Below are 20,943 nucleotides of genomic sequence, written 5' to 3' on the forward strand. Positions count from 1 at the left end.
CGTATCATGAGTTGGAAGCAACTTGATGACAACTAATAATGACAAAATAGACCAAATAGTGGATAATATCCTTGATTAGCTCAGATAGCTCAGTGAATAAGTACATACTAACATCTGTACAGACACAAGGAAAATTATTCATACACCATTTTAGTGAATGTACCAACTGAAATTTGATTTAATGGCTTTATTAATTATTTGAGTATTACACTTATGATTTAAATGATTATTTACATCTTATGGTTACAGTTCATTGATTTTAGCAGGGAAAATTCCAAGTTCTAATCTAATAGTATTAGTAGTCAGGATATAAGGTGACATATTGCTTATGGCAAGGCAGCTGTCAGAAACCTGTCGAAAATACTGATGAGCAATGATGTTTATTTGAAGACTCAGGTGAACCTGACTCGGGCCATGGTCTTTCAACAACTTGAAAGCTATACATCTGAGAGTTGGGCAATGCATAAGGATGACAGAAGAATTAATGCCTTTGAAATGTGGTGCTATAGAAGAGTACTGAATATATCAGAGACTGCCAAAAGAACAAACATAAATGTCTTAGAAAAGATGCAGCTGGAGTGCTCCTCAAAGACAAATATGACTAAGCTTTATCTCTCATACTTTGGAAATGTTGCCAGGAGAAGCTATTCCTTAGAACATAAGGGTTCATGCTTGTAAATGTGGAGGATTAGCAAAAGAGAGGAAGGCCCCCCAGTGAGATGGATTGACACAGCAATTTAAGCAAGGGGCTTAAGCATATCAGAGATGCTGAGGTCGGTATAGGACAGGACAAGATTCAGATATTTTGTTCACAGAGTCGTACTTGAATCTCTGGCCCCATGATGACAACAACAACGGCAGCAGCAGCAACAACAACGGTATTTAAAATGGGAGCATTTCTTAAAATTTGGAGACATATATTCCATGAATTCCAAACTGTTTCAGCTACTACGGAGAATTCTGATTACACCCCAGTTTCTTGTCATTTTCATCTGAGTCAAACAACTGTTAAATATCAAATATTTATTTATTTGATTTAGTTATAATCTCTAAAAGCAAAGGTAGTTGTATTTCATGAGATTCTCAGTTTTTATTTATACAGTACACTTGAGTGCACTTGGAAAGAACAGATAATGGATCTGCCCTTTCCACCATGTCACTGTGGCCTCTTGTCAGTATTACTTAGCACTCTTTAAACCATGAAGTGGTACTACTTAAATCAGAGGTCTAATGCTATTGAAATTGACTGGGGAAAACTATCAGGTGGTATGTTTCCTTCCTCAATCTTATTTCCCTAAGTAAGAATTATTTATTATTTCTTAATTACCTGTTATCAATGATGCTACTTCAAAAATGTTAAATTTGTTTTGTCTTGTGCTTTCACACACTGTAGTGAGTAAATTAGGGTTCATTTAAAAGTCAATCATATAATATTTATCTTCCAGGTTGCTTATTTGAAAAGAAATCAAAATCTTTCCACAGCTATCTTAGTATCCATGTTTTCAATGAAATAAAATAATCCTTTTATCCACTTAACTAATATTTATTCTCTTTCTATTCATATCTAGAGACTATATTAGCCCTGGGGCTAAACTGAAGAAAAATATAGAACCATCCTTTTCCTCAATCAATAGCTTTTATAACAAAACAGTACATATAAATAAATATTAAATATATACAAACTATGTTTATATATTGTATTATACACACACTTTCATATGTTTGTAAGAAAAGTCAATGCTATTAAGTCAGAACTAAGTCATACCTGGCCCTCAAGTGAGTTTTCAGAGGCTATAAATTTCATGGGAGAAGACTGCCCTTCTTTCTCACATGCAGCAGCTTGTGAATTCATACCAGTCCCTTTGAAGTGATAGTGGAAGTCCTTACCCATCAGGCTAGCAGAGCTCCCAGGAAGAAGAGGATACATAGGAAGTGCTTAGAAGCTTGCCTCTAACATGGTAACAACAACAAAAATCAACCAGTTACCTACCTCTCCACTCATTGTAAGGCTCGAAGATCACGTGTGCCCTATAGGATTATAACCTTTCAGAAACAGATCAAGTGAGTTTATGGGTGCACTTAGCACAAAATATGTGCTCAGTAAATGTGACCAATGGAAGTTAATGATTGCTATGAACTAACATAGGTTTCCCTTAGTAAAACAAAACATTTCTGCCATAAGAACATGAGAAATGATAATTTCTCTGGCAATTAATTGACCATCACTGGCAGGGTGGTAGTAGCATTTGGAGTTCTTTCTAAGTCCTAATCCTTAGTCTTATTACTCTATTTCTGTCAGTGGCAACTGAATCAAATGACACATCCAAATAAAGTGATTTATGGAAACTTTATTCAAAATTGCAGGCATTGCTGATTTAAATGACACTGAAACCCACCACAGCAGCTTGAACATTTTCCTACTCACAAAAACACATAATAAAATGTGAGCTACTATTTCTTTTTTTTTTATTATTAATTTCAATGAACATTTACAAAGATTTTGGATTTTCATTCATTCATTGTTGCACTTTTCTTCCTGCTCAGCCCACCCCCAGTTCACTCTTCTCCTTGAAAAGCAAAAGAAAAACTCCTTCATTGGTATACAATCCCCCCGCACCCTCCCACCCCATCCTGAGTATACTCCACTTAATAGTTTCTTAATAGTTACTGGAAACAGCAATACAACAAACTCAGGTTTTATCTTACTATTCCCACACACTTTAAGAGAATAATCCAGATATCATTAGGCAAATTGTGTTATAGTAATGCCATTAATTTTTACTTCATAAATTAAGTAAAAGATAAATTATTGATATCTTAATATACATCAATGAAATATAGATAGGTATTAACCTCTATTAAATTTCACATCATATTAGTATTTTATTATCAAGGAAAATATTGTGTGACTACATCTAAGATAAGAGGGATGAAATGCAGTAAATTAATTCTAAAAGGGTACTAAAATTTTTTACATCTTAATTCTAACAGAAAGCAACTATAATTAGTCAATAAATAAATGATTTAAATAAGCATCTCTTTACTGTTATATGTTATTGTAGCTGATGTTGTTTTGTTTTCGTGTACCATAAAGTCAGAACTGAGCCATAGCTGACCCTCCAGCCAGTTTTCAGAGGCAGTTAATCACCCGGGAGGAAATTGTCCGTCCTCACGCTGAGCAGCTGGAGGCCTCAAACTGCATGCCTTTTGTATTGCAGCATAGCTTCTTGACACAATATATAAAGATAGATCCACAATTATGAATATAACTATTTTCAAAGCTATATTTTTTCATCTCTATTATGCATTAACACTTTAAAACTCCATGATGATTATCTATTTTCAAACACAATATGACATTGAGAGCATCCGGGAAAACAAACAGATTTATCTTGGAGAGGATTAAACTAAGCAACTCTTTGGAGGCAAGGATTCTGGGGCTTCGTCTGACATACTTTGGACATGTTGCCAGGAGGGACGGGTCCTTGGAGAGGGACATCATGCTTGGGAGGGTGGAGGGACGGTGCAGGAGGGGAAGACCCTCTATGAGATGGATTGATTTGGTGACTGGGGTAATCGGGATGGGTGTGTCAGAGGCAGTGTGGTTGGCGCAGGATAGAGCAGGGTTTAGGGCTGTTGTGCATAGGGTCACTATGAGTTCCAAATGACTCAACGGCACATAACAACAACAACAAGAAATATAAAAATATGGGGAAGGCCAAATTTTGTAAATAAACTGGTATAATAAAAACTCCAAAACACAACACAACTGAAAACCCTCCACAAAAGGCTAGGTAGGCTACCAGTGTTCCCTAAGAACATTTTAAGGGTTTAATAGATATTTTTATATAAATTAAAAAAATTAAGCCATTTCAAGATAATTGTTTTAAACAAATACATTAAAAAGATCCATACTTATTTCTATACTTAAATCCATACTTATTCCTATTTGAAAAAAAAAAAAAGGCGACCTGACAGAGGGTGGAAATTATTAAACAATATCATTAACATCAAATGCAAGCAAAATACTGTTGAAGATTATCCAAAAACATTGGAGCAATACATTGAAAGAGAACTACTAGAAATAAAAGTAGGGTTTAGAAGAGGCTGTGGTGCTAGAGACATTATCGCCAATGTCAAATGGCTCTCTTGGCTGAAGGCAAAGAGTACCAGAGGAATCTCCATCTGTGTTTCCTTGACTATGCAAAGGCATTTGACTGTGTGGATCACAACAAATTGTGACTAACCTTAAGAAAAATGCAAATCCCAGAACACTTGATTGTGCTTATGTGAAACCTATACTTGGATCAGGATGCAGTCTTCAGAATAAAGCAGGGAAACACTTCATGATTCAAAATCAGGAAAGGAGTGTGTCAGGGATATGTCCTGTCTTCACTTCAATGTATATGGAGAACAGATCATTTGGGAAGCTGGGCTTTATGAGGAAGAAAGTGGCATCAAGAATTGAGAAAGACTTAACAATAACTTGCGTTATTCAGGTGACACAACCTTGCTTACCAAAACTGAGGACAACAGGAAGCGTTTGCTACAGAAGGTCAAGGACTACTTCAATATGGATTGAAGCTCAACATCAAGAAGACAAAGCTACTCACCACTGGGTCAATTGGGAACATCATGATAGATAAAGAGATTGAGATTGTTAACAATTTCAGCTTGCTCAGCTCCACAGTCAACAGTCTTGGCACCAGTCATCAGGAAATCAAGAGAATTGCATTGGGGAAGTCTGCTGACAGGGACCTCTTCAAAGTGTTAAAGAGCAATGACATCAGTTTAGAGACAAAGATGCATCTGATCCTGGCCATGGTTTCTTAATTACTTGCTTTAAGTTGGGAAAGGTGTACACCAGGGATGTATCCTGTCTCCATACCTTTTCAACATGTATGCAGAGCAGATTATCCGAGAGGCTGAGCTCTATGAGGAGAATTGTGGCATCAGGATTGGTGGAAGATCTATTAACAATCTGTGTTATGCAGATGACACAACCCTGCTTGCTGAAACTGAGGAGGACCTCACGCACTTGCTGCAAAGGGTCAAGGACTGCAGCCTTCAGTATGGACTGAGGCTCAATGTCAAGAAGACAAAGATTCTCACCACTGGACCAATTGGCAGTGTTAGGATGGATGGCGAAGAGATTGAGAGTGTTCACAGCTTCAGTTTGCTCGGCTCCACAGTCAACACTCTTGGCACCAGCAGTCAGGAAATCAAAATCATATTGCGATGGGAAAGTCTGCTGTTAGGGACCTCTCTAAAGTACTTAGGAGCAACGGTGTCTCTCTGGAGACTAAGGTGCGCCTGATACAGGCCATGGTCTTTGCAATCGCCTGTTATGCATCAGAGAGTTGGACAATGACTAGGGAGGACAGAAGGAGAGTGGATGCTTTTGAGCTGTGGTGCTGGAGAAGAGTACTGAATGTACCATGGACTGCCAGGAAAACAAACAGATTCATCTTGGAGAGGATTAAACCAAGCTACTCCTTGGAGGCAAGGATTCTGGGGCTTCGTCTGACATACTTTGGACATGTTGCCAGGAGGGACGGGTCCTTGGAGAGGGACATCATGCTTGGGAGGGTGGAGGGACGGTGCAGGAGGGGAAGACCCTCTATGAGATGGATTGATTTGGTGACTGGGGTAATCGGGATGGGTGTGTCAGAGGCAGTGCAGTTGGCGCAGGATAGAGCAGGGTTTAGGGCTGCTGTGCATAGGGTCGCTATGAGTCGCAAACGACTTGACGGCACATAACAACAAGAATAATAGATCAGAAAGCTGGAAATGACTAAGGAGGGCAGAAAAATAATCAGTGGCTTTGAGTTCTGGTGCTAGAGAAAAGTATTAAACATACCATGGACCAACAAGAAAACAAATAGGTCTGTTTGGGGGAGGGTGAAACTAAGTTCTTTCTTGAAGGCAAGGATTCTGAAGCTCCATTTCACATACTTTGGGCAGGTGGCCAGGAGGGTCCAGTCCTTGGAGAAGGACATTATCCTTGGAAGGGTGGAGGGACAGAACAGGCGAGGAAGGATGAGAAGGATTGATACAGTAACTGGAATAATGAGGCTAAGTATGTGGAAGACAGCGAGACTGCCCCTGGATAGGGCAGAATTCAGAGCTATTGTACATAGGATCATCATGAGTCACAGAAAACTTGGTGGCACATAACAACAACAACTATCACACTGGCTAAAATAAGTAGTACTGAATATGAAGCATCATTTTTAAGGCATGAAGTAAAGATAGATCTATTAGCAAAAGTATATCCCCGAGGAAGGGGACAAAACTCCCTCCCTGGAGAGAAAGTAATGAAGGAGACCTGAACATAGAGCATCATTTTAGAATTTTCTATTCTAATATTTTTCCTTCAGTGCTGGAATACTTTGTTTCCAGATTTAATTTTTTTCATACAAAGTATTTCATATCTAAATCTCTAGTGAGAAGTATTGGTTAACACAAAATGGATATATTGTAACACTTTTTTGAAACACTGCAGTCAACCCTTTGCATATAACTTTCCAACAGGAAAAAAAAATTCACATACTTCATTTTCCCTAAAGAGCAGCATGAGATTTCCAATCCTTTGCTCAAACACATAAAATATTAAGAGCCAATTTTCGGCTGCACCTCTGTCACTTCCATTATCATTCTACATGTCCAGAGGTGATAATGGACTCTGTAAATTGCAGTCTTTTTCCCTCCTCGACCACAGAGGTTCACCAGGGGATAGATCCACACAAAGGGTGGCCCAGATGTATGTTAATGGCATTGAGCAGCAAGCAGCAGACACCACCATACAAGAAAATGGGATGTGTTACCCAGAGGAAAAACAAAATGAGCAGAAAACAATTTCCTTAGGAATTCAGTAAAATCAACCACAAACCAATTCTTCTCCACAAATCAAATACATAGCACTGTCATTACAGAACCTTTTAGAGTGAAGCTTAGAATACACCAGGGTGAAAGACTTGTTTATCCAAGTCAACACAGAATAAGGGTACATGAGCACTGACTTTGAAAATTATGGAAAAGGTTATTTACTTACCACTGGCTTTTTGAGTGGTCCAAATGGTTAATACCCTAGGCTGGTAATCAAGTTTGGAGGTTCTAGCCTACCCAGAGATACCTCAGAAGAAAAGTCTGGTTATGTACATTGGAAAATTCACCCACTGCAAATTCTGCAGAACACATTTTTACCATGATAGTCATGGGATCATTATGATTATTACAAAATGAGGATCACCACTTTCAATAATGTCTGAAATAATACCCACTCTGTAGTGAGCAGTTTTCCTTGCAGAAATTAGTTTTGGGAGAACTGAATGTCTAGACACTGAATTTTTTAATGATCATGCTTTCCATACCCTTCGCAGAATTAAAAAAAAAATAAAAAAATCAGATATTAAAGAAAATAGCATAGTATGTGATTTGGAACTAGCTTTTTTTTTTTTCCTTTCTACAGATACTCAATCAAACTAGTAGTCTCACTCCGGCCCTGAGCAAACCTAGCAGCATAAGGGGTGATGTTAGGTTAAAAAAACCCAAGATATTCTAAGCAAAAAGGGTGGCTAGAAAAGAGACAGAATAAGGTCAGATCACATCACACAATTATATATGGTTCTTTTACATATTAGAAAGTATACATGATATGTAATCACTAATAAAGATAAACACTGGATAAAACAAAGTATGGCCAATATTATTTACAGAGAAACATTTGTGTATATATATCAAATTGTTCAAAGAAACTTCAGGAAAGTCCTATCTCTAAAGCAAGAAAATAAAAAGAGAAACAAAGCTAAAACCAATACAGTCAAAATGTTTCTCTGTTATTGCCACAATGTTATCATGGGCTTTCCCTCTTCTTCCCTCCTCCCCTCCTCGCACCCCCCCCTCCCAAGCAAACAGCTAACCACTAAAATGTATATAGTACTGTATAAAACAAGAGTCAAAGGAAAAAGAATCTACTTGTCAATCCTAGAAACATCAACAGTTCTTCAATGAGTGAATGAATAAACTGGTGTTTTCCTTCATTACATTATTATCTGATGGTCAAAAGATTTGAATTACCAAGCAACAACACCAAAGACTAAAAATTCTAAAATATACACCGTTAAGTTAAAGAAGACAGTCCAAAAAGACTACATACTGTATGATTCCAACTCTGCAAGATTCTGGAAGAGGTAAAACTTTAAACAAATAACCTAATCAGTAGTGGCCAGGAGTTTACGGAGGAGATTAGAGATTAATAGGTTGAGCATAGGGCAGTCTGGGACACTGAACCTATTCCACATGGTAATGATGACCAGCTGTCATTATACGTTTGGTAAATCCAATAGAACTGGATGACATAATGTGATCTGTACCACCTCTACCTTTTAGATGATGATAATAATAACATCAACAATAATAATAACAGCTTATTAGTAGGGAGAAAAGTCTTGGAAACCAGATCCTTCCCCAAAACTATAGAATATGAAGCAATTCTAGTCTGGAACATATTGGGATACAATGTGTCAGCATGAATCAGAATCAACCCAATGATGAGACAGCTAATTAAACACATAAATAAACAGGAAGAAGAAAAATAATAATTTTTTCAATTTTAACTAATGTTCCAAATAGTGTGTAGGGAACATGGAGACTTTCTGCACAATCTAAAAAAACCTTCCTTAAAAAGAATTTTCATTTAAGCTCATGAATATATTTTCCCCACTTTTAAGCTTTTCCCTAATCATGTATTTTTCCCACAGAGTTAAGGACTCCAACTTTAATCTGCTAGCATTATCAGCTGACAAAATGAATGTGCAAATAGCAATTAAATAATAATGGACATATGGCCAGTGATTCTGATTCTAATATTAAAGACAAGACAGACATCCAAGCAGATAATGGCAATACAGTATGGTACTTGCTACTGGAAAAGAATTAGCTGTCTATTTCTAATGAAACCTTACCATCCTGTCAGAGCTTGCAGAATTTATTTTACTATTTTACAACCTTCTCTCTATTTTGACAAGAAATATGGGGTATAAATTAAGTTAAGCTAAAATGTAAATGTATGCATAATTAACACAACTGAAAATGAAATGCAAAAGCAAAAAAAGCAGAAAAAGGGAAGGAGGAAAGGGGAATTACATTAAAAACATGGAGTATTCCTCCAGTGTGATGAGGAGGTTCTGAAATTAGAGCGAGGTGATGGTTGTAGAGCACTGTGAATATGCTAAATCCATATGAATTGTTTGCTTTAAAATGGTCATTGAATTCCATGTGAGTTCTACATCAACATGATAAAACATACAACTGAAACATTACTATGAGAAAGACAGCAGTAGAATTTGAAATGGAAATTTTAAGTATTCAAAAAAATAAGGTAGCAAATCACTTTTCCCTTTGTATATATTATTCTATACATGCATATGAAACATTGTGCTCCTATATGGGAAAAAATGATCAGAAACCTTTTTAAATGTAACTGAATAAGCAAGGCAAAGTTAATTAATGTCTGTGAAACTCTCACCCTTATTTTTCAAATTCACAAGATCAGAATGGTGCAGCAGCATTACAGGAGGCACCAAGACTGCATATGCCAGTCTTCTCAAAAACTTTCTTTTCTATGAATTTTTAATGATGTAAGTAATTTTTCAAGGTCACCGAGAGAGCACGCGGTTATTCAGACATTAAATTTGTTCACAGTTTCTTGGCAGCTTTGCAAGAAAACAAGCAAGAGGGATTTGTAGGGGAGGGGAAACGGTGCAATGAGGAAGACACAAAGTAGAGGAGCCGCACAACCGCACATATAGTTGGTGCACTCTATCTTGAGTGCAAGTATCTAAGCATTCTTGAGTGTAGATTAAAATGCACTACAATTGGTCATTTTCTGGTTATTTCTACAGTAAATAATATACACATACAATATTAAAAAGCTTATACATGTGAAATTAATTTTCTAATAATTTGAGTATATCAGTATCCAAACATCTGCTGAATATGTCTAATTTTACAATTAAGTCTATGCTAAGGAAATTTAAAAAGGTACATTTGTCAATATTTTCAGCCAGAGTGACAAATCTTTCAGAAGTTAGCAAATAACAACTCCTCCCCTTCCTTCAATTAATCTTAACCTATAGATTAATGGTACATAATGGAACAAAATAGATGAGTATGCAATATAGAATGTTGTTATTGTCATGTGCTGTTGAGTTGCCATTGGCCCATAGCGACCATAAGTACAGCCTGAAGCCTGCCCTGGCCTGAGCCAGTCTCACTAATTCTGACACACAAACCTCCACTGCCCCAGTTGCTGTATCAATCCATCTCATTTGGGGTCTTCCTTTTTTTGCACTGTCCTTCCATCCTTCCAAGCATGATGTCTTTTTCCAGTGAATGGTCTCTCCTGCCCATGTGCCCAAAGTAAATGAGATGGAACTTCAAAAATCTAGCCTCCTTTGACAAACTTGGTTTCACCCTCTCCAAGACAGACCTATTTGTTTTCTTGGCAGTCCATGGTATCTCAAGACGCTTCTCCAGCACTGCAATTCTAAGGCATCAATTTTTCTGTCATCCTTAGTCATTGTCTAGCTCTCTGATGCATAACAATTAATTGCAATGACCATGGCCTGAATTAGGCACCCCCTGAGCTCTGGACTGACTTAGCTGCTTTTCAGCATTCTGGAGAGGTCCCTGACAGCAGAATTTTTCCAGTACAATTTTTAGCTTTTGACTTCCTGACTGCTGGTGCTAAGAGTGTTGATTTTGGAGCAGAGCAAATCTGTAACTGTTAACAACCTCAATCTCTTCTCCATCTATGACGGTCCTGCCAATTGGCCCAGTGATGAGACTCTTTTTGCCCAGTGGTGAGAATCTTTTTCTTCTTGATGTTGAGCTTCAATTCATATTGAATTGAATACAGACATAGTCCTTGACCTTCTGCAGCAAGTGATTCTGCTCTTATTGACTTTCGGTAGGCAAGTCTGTGTCATCTGCATAAAGTAGGTTGTTGATGAGTCTTCCTCCAGTCTTGATGCCACATAATTCTTCATAAAGCCCTGCTTCCCAAATGATCTGTTCTGCATACAGATTGAAAAGGTATGGAGACAGGATGCATCCCTGACACAATCCTTTCCTGATTTTGAATCCTGCATTGTTTCCCTGCTCTGTTCTGAAGACTGCTTCCTAGGCCAACAATAGGTTTCACGTAAGCACAATCAAGTGTTCTGGGATTTCCATTTTTGTGATCTACACAGTCAAATTCCTTTGTACAGTCAATGAAACACATATAGACATTCCTCTGGTACTCTGTTTTGTGCTAAGATCATCTGACATAGACAATACATTCTCTAGTGCCCTGACCTCTTCTAAACCCAGCTTGTATTTCTGGTAGTTTTGTCAATGTAAGGTTGTGGTCATTTCTGGATAACCTTTAGCAGGATTTTGGTAGAGTGTGATATTAGTGATACTGTTATATAATTTCAACATTGTCGGGTCACCTTTTTTGAAAATGTATATTTGGGTTGTACCATGGACTACCAAGAAAACAAACAGATTCATCTTATAGAGGGTTAAACCAGGCTGCTCCTTGGAGGTAAGGATTCTGGGGCTTCGTCTGACATACTTTGGACATGTTGTAAGGAGAGACAGGTCTTTAGAGAGGGACATCATGCTGGGTAGAGTAGAGGGGCAGCGCAGGAGGGGAAGGCCCTCTATGAGGTGGACTGATTAGTGACTGGGGTAATCAGGATGGATGTGTCAGAGGCAATGAGACTGACACAGGATAGAGCACAGTTTAGGGCTGTTGTACATAGGGTCGCTATGAGTCGCAAACTACTCGACGGCACATAACAACAAAACAACAACAACATATTTTGGTTAACAGGTTATCACTGTATAAATAAATATTGATAGTATCCTATCACTCACATCATTGTACATCAGGATAGATTTTGTAATGGTCTTTTTGACCATGAATGAACCCTATTCTTCCTCACGTATTGATTCCAAGAATAGTAGATCATATAATGGATGGTCTGATTCAAAGCAGCCAATGTCAGTCCTTCTCAGTTCACTAATGTGTAGAAAGTCAGTCTTTATGTATTCTGATTCATTTGTAACAATGTCAAGTTTTAATAAATTTATACTTTGTACATTCCATGTTCTTATTATTATAAATATTTGAAATTTGAAGAGTTTGTGCAAATCAAAAGATTACTGAAGAGCATTATTCTGAGTGAACTAACTCCATCCCATAAGGATAAATATTTTATAAAACAATTACTGTAGAATAAGTATAAGTATCCAAGATGGATGGGAGAGGTTAGAAGCAGAAGGATGGGGATGTGCAGGGGGTGGGTGGATTAAATCATGGGGTTGTACAATTGATGGGAGGGGTGAGGGAAATGGAAAGAATTTTTTCTTGAAAACATTGTATTCAGGTTTTGTAAATAAACTAGTAGAAAAATTTTAAAAAAAGATTACAACTTTAAATATAGATCAGATCTCAACATCAATAAAACAGAAGTCCTCAGCACCAGCCAATAGGTGACATCATGATAGACGACGAAGAGATTGTAGTTGTTAGCGCTTCCATCTTGCTTAGATCAACACCCTTGGTGTCAGCAGAAAAGCTATTAAAAGATGAGTTGTAAGGGAAAAATCTGCTGTCAGGAACCTCTCCAAAGTGCTGATGAGAAAAGACATCAGTTTAAAGACTAAGGTGACTGATTCAATCCATGGTTTTCTCAATTGCCTTCTATGCATATGAAAGCTGGATATTGACTAAAGACAAGAGGTGAAGAATAAATGTCTTTGAGTTACGGTTTTGGAGAAAAATACCGGTCATGGCCTGACAAGAAAACAAACAGGTGTCTCTTGAAGAATCTGAAACTTGAGTGCTCCTTGGAAAGCAAGGATGATGAAATTTCATCTCACATATGTTGGGCATGTTATTAGGAGGGGTCAGATCTTGGTGAAGGACATAATGTTTGGTGAGGTGCAAGGTCAGCATAAAAGGAGAAGTCCTTCAACAAGACAAACTGACACAGTGACTCTAGCAATGGGATCAGTTGTGTCGGAGATGGTGAAGATGGCAAAGGATAGGCCATGCTTCAGGTCCGTTGTTCACAGGGTCACTGTGAGTCATAGCTGTTTCAGTTGCACATAACAACAACATACATACATACACATTTACAAACCCCCACTGAAGAGTGAGCTGAGTAGATAGTTTTGACTGGAAGATCATGATTGATGGGTATGTATTGATAGAGATACACACAAACACATGCATGCACACACATGGAGCAAGGTTACAATAGTTAGAAATGGCACAGGAGCAGTAGTCATCCATGGAATCACAGAGTATTTCAGAGGCCAATATCTAAAGTATCTTTCAAACAATTTCCAGGAAAGTAGGAAATTTGGACATTAAACTATAAGAACTTCCTTATAATTGGCAAAGTCATATCTAACCTGAGATAGTTGCAAGGGGTTACAGTCTATGATTGACCTTCAATTAGCAGTCCTTTTCTATTATATTGTCTTTCTATAGTGGCTCAAATGCATAAAACTCATTATCTATCTAATTCTCTTTGCTTTGAGTCTAAGTAATATTTATTGTTTATTTTCTCATGTGCATCTGACTTCTGCCAAACTAAGCTATATATTCTGATCTTACAGATATTAATGGTTCTTGCTGTAAATGAAAAGGAAAAATGGCACGCTGCATGATTTGACTCCCTATGTATGTCATGTTTGGGAAATAATGTACTCATCATGTTCATTAAATCATTCCATTTTGTGTAATACTCCTCTTTAAACTGAAATCTCAGTTTGATACATCAGTGTATCTACTGAATCCACTGATGACTGAAATGACAAACCTGAGAAAAGTAGACTCTAGATCCCAGTGAATTTGCTACAGGAGTGACTTACTTAGACCCAACATAGCCTATGGGTGACTTCTGCAATTTATTTTCCAGGTGAACAACACACAGTTCTTTATAGTGCTGTGTTGCTGTTTTTGTGAATATTCCCAAGACCCTTCCCAGTTTTAACTGCTATATGCATATTGTTAATTAATAAAATAAGATTAAAAAATTCAGAATATGATATAAATGGAGCAGATAATCTACTATCTATGAAAGATTAAAATCCCAAAATTGAGAAAGAAAAGTCCAGTCACTATCTTACCACAAAGAAAATAAAATTACAGGTGAAGTTAATTACACATTCAAATCCACTAGGTATTTAGCTATTATGGAAGGTATTGTTTTTCTTAGCTCCAGCTCTGTATTCTCTTTGTCTCTGTAGAGAAATCCAACTGATTTTTGTATGTTGATCTTGTATCCTGCAACTTTGCTGACTTGGTCAACTATGTCCAATAGTTTTCTTGCTGAGTCTTTAGGGTTTTCTAAGTATACTATCATGTCATCTGCATAGAGGGATAATTTTACCTCCTCTTTGCCAATTTGTTTACCAATTATGTCTTTCTCTTGTCTTATTACTATCCCTAAAACTTCCAATACAATATTGAGTAAGAGAGGTGATAATGGGAATCCTTGCCCAGTTCCTGTTCTTAAAGGGAATGCTTTTAACCTCTCTCCATTGAGAACAATGTTTGCTCTCAGGTTTTCATAAATACTTTTTACTATATTGAAGAAATTCCCCTCTATTCCTATTTTGTTGAGTGTTTTAATCAGAAAAAGGTGTTGGATTTTGTCAAAGGCCTTTTCTGCATTAATTGATAGGATCATGTGGTGCTTGTTCTTTGCTCTGTTAATATTATAAATTACATTAATTGGGTTTTTTTATAATGAAACATTCTTGAATACATGTTATGAATCCCACTTGGTCATAGTGAATTATTTCTTTGATGTGTCATTGGATTCTATTGGTCAATATTTTATTCAGGATTTTTGCATCTATGTTAATAAGAGGTGACCTTCCCCAGTGTGCAGCCTCTTTGCTGTTATCCGAGGTGACTTTCCCCAGTGCGCAGTTTCCCGTCTTCCCTTCTTGGCCGGTTTTGCCTGGTTACCTGAAAGAAGCCTCTTTGCTGTTATCCGAGGTGACCTTCCCCAGTGCGCAGCCTCTTCGCTGTTATCCGAGAGATATTGGCCTATAGTTTTCTATTTTGGTGGTGTTCTTTCCTGGCTTTGGTATCAAGGATATGTTTGCTTCATGGAATGAGTCTGCGAGAATTCCATCTTTTTCTATTTTCTGAAATACTTTATGTAGAATTGGTTACAGTTCTTCTCTGAATGTTTGATAAAATTAACTTGTAAATCCATCTGGTCCAGGGCTTTTTTTGGTTGGAAGTTGTTCTATTACCTTTTAAAATTCTTCTTTTGTAATTTTAAAATTGAACAAGCCTATTAACCAGAGTGCAAGACATTTGACCATAAGGCCAGAGTTTTCTTATAACCACTCTAGAAACAGGTTAATTTCTGTTATGTGTGTGTGTATGTGAAGTTAGCTGTCACATACACACATTAGGACTAATATTTTTATTGGTTGTATGATTGGCATGATTTAAATGCAATATATTAATTTAATATAAATCCTAAAGTGAAGTAGATTGCTGTAATTAACAAGTACACCCACACTTTAAAAACAAACAAAATGCTATGTAAATAGGACTTCATTTAACAATGCACACTATTAATTTAACCTAAATCCTAAAAATGAAGATCACCACATCTAAGTAGTATATTGTTGTTGTTGTTGTTGTTGTTGTTATGTGCCGTCGAGTCACTTGCAACTCTTAGCAACCCTATGTACAACAGCCCTAAACTCTGCTCTGTCCTGTGCCAATCAAACCATCTCCTATACACCCATCCTGATTACCCCAGTCACTGAATCAATCCAATTCATAGAGGGCCTTCCTCTACTGCACTGTCCCTACCAAGCATGATGTCCCTCTCCAAGGACCGGTCCCTCCTTGCAACATGTCCAAAGTACGTTAGACAGAGCCTCAGAATTCTTGCCTCCAACGAGCCACCTGATTTAACCCTTTCCAGGATGAATCTGTTTGTTTTCTTGGCAGTCCATGTTATTCTCAATACTCTTCTCCAGCACCACAGCTCAAAGGCATCAATTCTCCTTCTATGCTCCTTAGTCATTGTCCAACACTCTGATGCATAACAAGTGATCGCAAAGACCATGGCCTGTATCAGACGCACCTTAGTCTCCAGAGAGACACCATTGCTCTTCAGTACTTTGGAGAGGTCCCTAACAGCAGAGTTTCCCATGGCAATACATCTTTTAATTTCCTGGCTACTGGTGCCAGGAGTGTTGACTGTGGAGCCAAGCAAACTAAAGCTGTGTACAATCTCAATCTCTTCACCATCCATCCTGATGCTGCCAATTGGCAAGTGGTGAGAATCTTTGTCTTCTTGACATTGAGCCTCAATCCATATTGTAGGCTGCAGTCCTTGCCCCTCTGCAGCAAGTGCTTCAGGTCCTCCTCAGTTTCAGCAAGCAGGGCTGTGTCATCTGCATATCACAGATTGCACGTAGGGTTTTCAGAGGCCTGCTGTTGTGTTGTATTATATAAGTAGTATATACACAATTTAAAAAACACACACTATCCTTAAAGTATATTTTTAAAGTAAGAAATATTGGATTAAACAAAATCTGTTGTTGAATACCATAGAGTTGGCACCAACTCATAGCTGACCCTCTTGCAAATGTTTAGAGGCAGCACAGGAGGAGACTGTCCACCATTCTCCCAAAACAGCAGCTGGTGGATTCAAACTATTTATCTTTGGTATTGCAGCATGGTTTCTTACCACTAGGCCATCAGAGATCTCTAGTAATTGTAATTTTAAGTGAAATGAAGAAATTGATGTCATGTTTCAATTTCTATATTTTAAAAATAAAGGCTTTCTTTTTAAAAATTTTATTATCTGTTGTGGTCTCCACAGGAGAAAGATGGGCAATTTCCTCCAGTGTGGTTGAAAACCTGTCAGAGGGTCAGCTATAGGTCAGTTCTGGCTAGATAGCACATAACAAAAATAACAACAACAAATATGTTCTAATCTGGTGTTATGATTAGAACAGTCCATCAATAGAAAGCTAACAGAAACACGGACTGGGTTTAAAAGTTCTGGCACTAGGGATATCACTGCTGATGTCAGAAGGATCTTGGCTGAAAGCAAGATGTACTACAAGGATGTCTATTTATGTGTAATTAACTATGTAAAAGCATTTAACTGTGTGGATCACAACAAATTGTGGCTAACATTCAAAAGAATGAGAATCCTAGAACACTTAACTGTGCTTGTGAGAAACTTACACCTAGACTAGGAAACTTGCATGATTCAAAATAAAGAAAAAAAAGTCCAATAAGGATATATCCTTTCTCCATATTTTTTAAATCTATCCACTGAACAGATCATTTGGGAGGTTAGACTTTATGAAGAAAAATGTGGCATCAGAACTGGAGTAAGACTCATCAATAATCTGCATTATGCAGATGACATTACTTTTCTCACCGAAACAGAGGCAGACTTGAAGTGTCTGCTATAGAAGATTAAGAATTGTAGCCTTCAATATGGACAACTCCCCATCAAGAAAACGCAGATCCTCACCTCTGGGTCAATTGGAAGCATCATGATGGATATAGAAAATATTGAGGATGTTAACTATTTCGTCTTCAGATCCACAACCACCATCCTTTGCACCAGCCATCAAGGAATCAGAACACATGTTGGTTTGGGAAGATATGTTGTCAAGGATCTCTCCAGAGAATTAAAGAGGAATGATGTCAGTCTAGCCACTAAGGTGCACCTGAACCAGACCATCAACTTTTCAGTTGTCTGCTGTGCATCTGAGAGCTGAACAATAAATAAGGCTGGCAAAAGAAGAATTGATGTCACTGAGTTGTGGTTCTGGAGAAGAGTACTGAACATACCGTGGACTGTCAAAAGAACAAACAGGTCTGTTCTAGCGAGGTGAAGGATTTTGAAGCTCCATCTCACACAGTTAGGTTATGTTGCCAGGAGGGCCACTCATTGGAGAAGGACATCATGCTTGGAAGGATAAAGTGCCAGTGCAGGACAGAAAGACCCTGGACGATGTGAATACATCCTATGAATAAATCTATGTATAGGGTTAAGTGTGTCAGATATTATGATGTTGGCTCAGGATAAAGCATGATTCAGAGCCACTGTTAGTAGGGTGGCTATGAGCTGTAGTCAACTCGATGGCACATAACAACCAAACCAACATATTATGTGTATATAATACATACCTTTCCCTTTTCTTATCAGTCTGGTAAATTTGTTGTTTAAGCTTTGTGGTGACAATATAAAATACTATCGTAAATTTTAATTTCTTTCTGACAAAGGGACAAATGATTCTGCACTGAGGAACCAATAAAAATCCAAGTGCACAGCTAAAAGGCCTCTAGCCTTTACTCACACATCCTGTTAGTCTGCATTGAATTCTGTTAATATTTCAGTAGCTGTGGTACCACATTTGAACTGAAATGTCTATGTATTTAATTGTGGATCCTCTGTCATAGATCTTGGAACCAGAGCTTGAGTTGTTCTATCCACCGCTGTTAACTGTTTCTAACTCATGGAAGCACTGTTTGTATCAAAACCTATGAATCTATGTTCCAAAAGATTTTAAACAGTCACTGATGTTTTCCAAGTAGATCTCCAGGATTTTCTTCCAAAATACCTTTATATTGGATTTAAACATTTCTGTAAGCAATAAGGGAGCTCTGGTGATCTAGTGGTAAGAAACTGGGCTGAAATCCCAAAGACATAAGGTTCAAATCCACTAGCTGCTCCACAGGAGAAGAGTGGGAAATCTCATGTGTGATTTATTGCCTCTGAAAACCTGCTGTGGGGTTAGCTATGAGTCGATTCCAACTTGATGGTACACAACAACAACAGTAGGTAAGGACATTACCTATTATGATTACCAAGGGACTTCTGATCTAGGGCTTGATAAATCTAACTAGAAAAAGAAAGTGCGAGGCTGAGAGGTTTTATCTAAATTTTAAAATATGAACTGAATTCTGACAATGGATGCTTATGTTATGAAGATGTGACTAAAGTAATAAAAGTGAAACAAATGGTCTAAAGTAAGTAAAAAAAAACACAGGTGAGAACTATAAAATGTTCTATGATATTTGGTATGTAAGGACTCCGGTACATAATCCACATGGAGGTGTTCTGCTATTCCAAAGGAATCATCCCTCTGGCAATTTGCATTCTGCAGTGGCTTCTTGGGAGAAAGATAGGTAATCTCCTCTTGCCCAATTTACAGCCTCCAAAAAACTGCTGGAGTGTCAGCTATGAGCCAGTTCTAACCAGAAGGCAATGAAAGAAGATGTTGTTCAAATTTCTACTGAAAGAATTCTTTTGCTGAATATAGTTTTAATGTCAGATTAAGAAAAAAAAAGGTTAAAATAAAAAAGAATAAAATATAAATGAGATCCGTTCCCTCTGTTAGTTACTGATTTCTCATTTCACAGAAACAAATAGTTTAAATTTGTATTTTTCTTCCCTTTGCTTTGCAAAATTACAAAACTTTTTCTCATCCTTTTCCCTTCTAATTTCAAAATAGTTCCTTACCAGAACTTACTGAAGAAAAGAAAGAACTTGATGTGCTCATCTCTAAGGACTTTCAAGATTAAAACTCTCATTTTTTCCCCCAAGGTAGGTTGATTAATAATATATATCTTCTCTGCCAGACAGGTAATAGGTACTTATGAAATTTTGGTGTAAATGAATAATAATGATGACATTTTAGTGAGTACTCATTGTAGCTTTACATGTATTAACGCCTTTAATCTTCATAATGATCCTGTGAGTAAGTGCTATTATTAGTATTATTTAATAGAATAATGAAGTTCACCATGGTCCCAAAATTTTAAAGGGTGGTGGAAATTTATAACTATCAGTTTAAATTTTATACCAAGCTTATATCCATTACACAAATGACTACATTACTCCTAAAATTATAATTCCGTTTGAATGACTCTAAAGAGATATCTGTTTTCTCTTATCTTGAAGTTCCAGAGAAGTTATGTAGACATTCTTAGCACCTCCTCATTTGCACCCCTGCAAAATTCAGAGGGATTTTTCTGGATTATTGGCCCATTATATCTATTTTAAGAAAGGAAAGAAATTTTAAAAAGAACTTTGGATCGTGTTTTAAAATTTACTTTAAATAGAGGGAAAGTGCTATGATATTCTGTGTTCAACCTACCCATTCTGAGTCTTAAACTTGTCTTTAACTTCCTAGAACTTTCTCATTTTTAATGAGCAGAATAGCCTTGAAATTCTATTTAAGTCTTCTCATAATGGCATTATAATCATTACTTTCCTTTAGGAACTAAATTTGGTTCTTTAGATGAAAAAAAATCAAAATGCATAAAGCCATTTATTAGATAGATGCTCTATCATTCCAGTAATCAGTGTATTAATGTCCCCAAAGTCCCATTAAGGTATAGACAGTACTGGCTCCAGAACTGCCATTGTCTATTTTGGTTCAATAAGGATCATACATATGTAATTGATTGAGAATCTATCAAGCCCATATACGGCACTGTAAATGGACAAAATACAATAAAATGTGTGCAAATAGACTATAATTACAAGCCAGTTCAATACAATGAATTTTAGAAACTTTTTTGTAAGTTATATTTTGACAGTGTTGAGACTGACTTAGTCCATAGTTTTATCAAGGGTAATATAGTTAGAGGCAGAGCGGTCAGTCAGTACAGTTTCCAAATTCTTCAGGAGAAAAGCAGGCACATAAAATGTAGAATCAGCTAATTGCATATTGTGAAGTATGCTTTGCATTGGATTGAACTGTGTCCTCTCAAAACACATATATGCAATGATGTCATTTGGATCTATGTAACGATACTCTATAATTGATAGGCAAAACAATTGTTAAAAGATTAAGGATAGGTGACAA

At 37.1% G+C, this 20,943-nt stretch overlaps 1 protein-coding gene across 2 annotated transcripts in view; it reads right to left on the minus strand.

Moving 5' to 3' along the window:
- Positions 1-20,943, minus strand: part of UNC5C (unc-5 homolog C (C. elegans)) — a 619,049-nt gene that overhangs the window by 478,226 nt on the left and 119,880 nt on the right. The window lies entirely within an intron of this gene.

The sequence above is a fragment of the Elephantulus edwardii genome, unplaced genomic scaffold, assembly GCF_000299155.1.
Source record: "Elephantulus edwardii isolate Elephantulus edwardi_28Jun2011 unplaced genomic scaffold, EleEdw1.0 scaffold00294, whole genome shotgun sequence".
Lineage (NCBI taxonomy): Eukaryota > Metazoa > Chordata > Mammalia > Macroscelidea > Macroscelididae > Elephantulus > Elephantulus edwardii.